Genomic DNA, 2,275 nt, shown 5'->3' with positions numbered 1-2,275 from the left:
TTGTGCAGGAATAGAAACCCTGACTAAGACAGAGGGTGTCCCAAATGCATGCTAAATGCCTGTCTTGGAGTGATCTACAGGGTCACATAACCCCACCTGTGACAGGGCAGGGAATCCGGAAGCACATNAGGACTCAAGAGTACCTNNACCTATCACAAAAGTGAACTATCAGCCANCATCCAGGCCATAAGCATCTGAGAGCCACCACCTATGTCACAGAGACAAGCATGTATTTTTAAATTGTTGTGTCCTCATTTTAGACCACAAAGAGATTAACAATGGACTAATTTTTTACAAAATGTATTGCAAACACTCTTATCCAAAAGACATTACCAAGACAAACATCCCAAATTAGTAGAGGAAGGCTATTTAACCAGCAACAAACTACCTATGTGTTCATGTCAATTTTCCACCATACCTGGTGGGTAATAAAATCAGATTATTCCCTCAGCCGAAGTAACCCATGTCTTTAACCCCAGTACTCAGAAGGCAGAGGCAAGCCGAATTCNAAGCCAGCCTTGTTTACATAGCTAGATTCAAAACAGTCAGAACTACTGAGAGACCCTGTCTCAACACACACACCCCCACACACAAATAAAAATAATCATATTTCCTGAGCCCTGCCTACTCTATGATCATCATTTCTTTACCCTTGAATTCACTGCAAGTTCCTTTTACACATGACCAGCTTACTATAGCAATTGTACAGTTAAAAATAACATGTTCATACTTTTTGCAAAAATTACTATTTTCTAAGTTTGTATGATTCNCTAATCTCTACCTTTCAGCCAAAAGAGTTACTAAGNTCTAGCCTTTTATTTTTTTCCTTTTCTTTCNACATTACTCTAGTTTTAACTCTCCTAANCAGTACTTATCCCATTTCGCAGGCCAGTCTGAAAAGATGTTGAAANGATGTTTGGTCAAATCAGCCAGCCAAATGGAATGAGCAATGCCATCAGTAACCAGGGTAACCATGTGGCTCCAGTAAACACGTCAAGGCCACTCGCAGCCTCCACATCCGAATCCACTCTCTTCACTGGTTGCTATTTTAGGACGATATTTTACTTCAGAGTTAGATGATTAAATGGGAGTTTTTTAGATAGTTTTTGGGCATAGGTAGCACTTTGAAATACATATAATACTCTCTTTTTAACACCAATTCATTCGATTTAAAAATGCCTATTGGAAGTCTACCACATGCTGCCCTATGAGAAAAATCACTCATAAACTGAATAATGAGAGCAGAGACACTGAGTTCTTGATAGAGACTTAATGCATCATTCTCTCCGACTTGGACAATATGTACACAGCTCTATTCAGGGACAGACGCAACACNTTCATCTTATATGTAGTGAAAAATCCGGCGTCAGTTCCTTGTGGCGGGAATCCTGATAGTCAACGGCTTGTAGCAACCTGCCTAAGTTTTATTGTGACTATTGAGGTATGTATCTTACCCACGATTCTCCATCTGTGAGGAAGACACTACGTAATGGTCGGAAACGAAGAGAATGTGAAAGACTATTCCCAGAAGTGGATGGAAGAGCTTGCCAGAGCTGACAAAACACGGCTGCATTTCAACAAGGAAATTCCCTCCAGCTCCATTCTCTGCTCCTTTGCCTGCAGGGGCCTTGATCCTACCTCCCTCCAGTCTCCCAGGTCCTCCTCCTCCTGACAGGATTCCTGCACCCCACATGGGAGGCCCGCCCATGATGCCAGTGATGGGCCCTCCCTCTGCCTGGGATGATGCCCATGGGACCAGCTCCTAGGATGAGACCGCCCATGGGAGGCCACATGCCCATGATTCTCAGGCCGCCAATGATGAGACCTCCCGCCTGCCCTATGATGGTAGCCAAATGGCCTGGCATGATCCAGCCAGCCAGATAAGAGTAGAATCACTTGTTATCATTTTGTGTTTCTTGCTCTGTTTCANCAGAAGATCTTGGTGCTGAGCCTGAATGTTTAGTAGTTGCATGACAAGGAAACTTCCCTTCCTAACAGAGAGAATAATTTTGGACAGAGAAGTGACACAAAAAGTGCAGTTTTCACTTATATTGTGAAATGTGAAAATAAAGTCATCAGCTCTATTAGTTAAAAATAAAAAATTCATGCATTTTCAAAAANGAACCTGTTAGGTTCAAAGCATCTGCCCCACCCAAGCTTCTAGCAAATACTGGTTCAAACACAGTAAGATTTTAGAAATAAGAGCATCTTCCAACTACTCACAGGTAAGCACTTAGTAGACATCAGACTGGGTGGCCAGCGTGCATGAGAGGCT

At 42.6% G+C, this 2,275-nt stretch overlaps 1 pseudogene; it reads left to right on the top strand.

Moving 5' to 3' along the window:
- The first annotated feature begins 912 nt into the window (after window positions 1-912).
- Window positions 913-1,884, top strand: LOC110302410 (annotated as a pseudogene).
- Window positions 1,885-2,275: the final 391 nt, after the last annotated feature.

This window comes from Mus caroli, chromosome 9 (assembly GCF_900094665.2).
Source record: "Mus caroli chromosome 9, CAROLI_EIJ_v1.1, whole genome shotgun sequence".
Lineage (NCBI taxonomy): Eukaryota > Metazoa > Chordata > Mammalia > Rodentia > Muridae > Mus > Mus caroli.
This window is presented reverse-complemented; position numbering and strand designations above follow the sequence as displayed.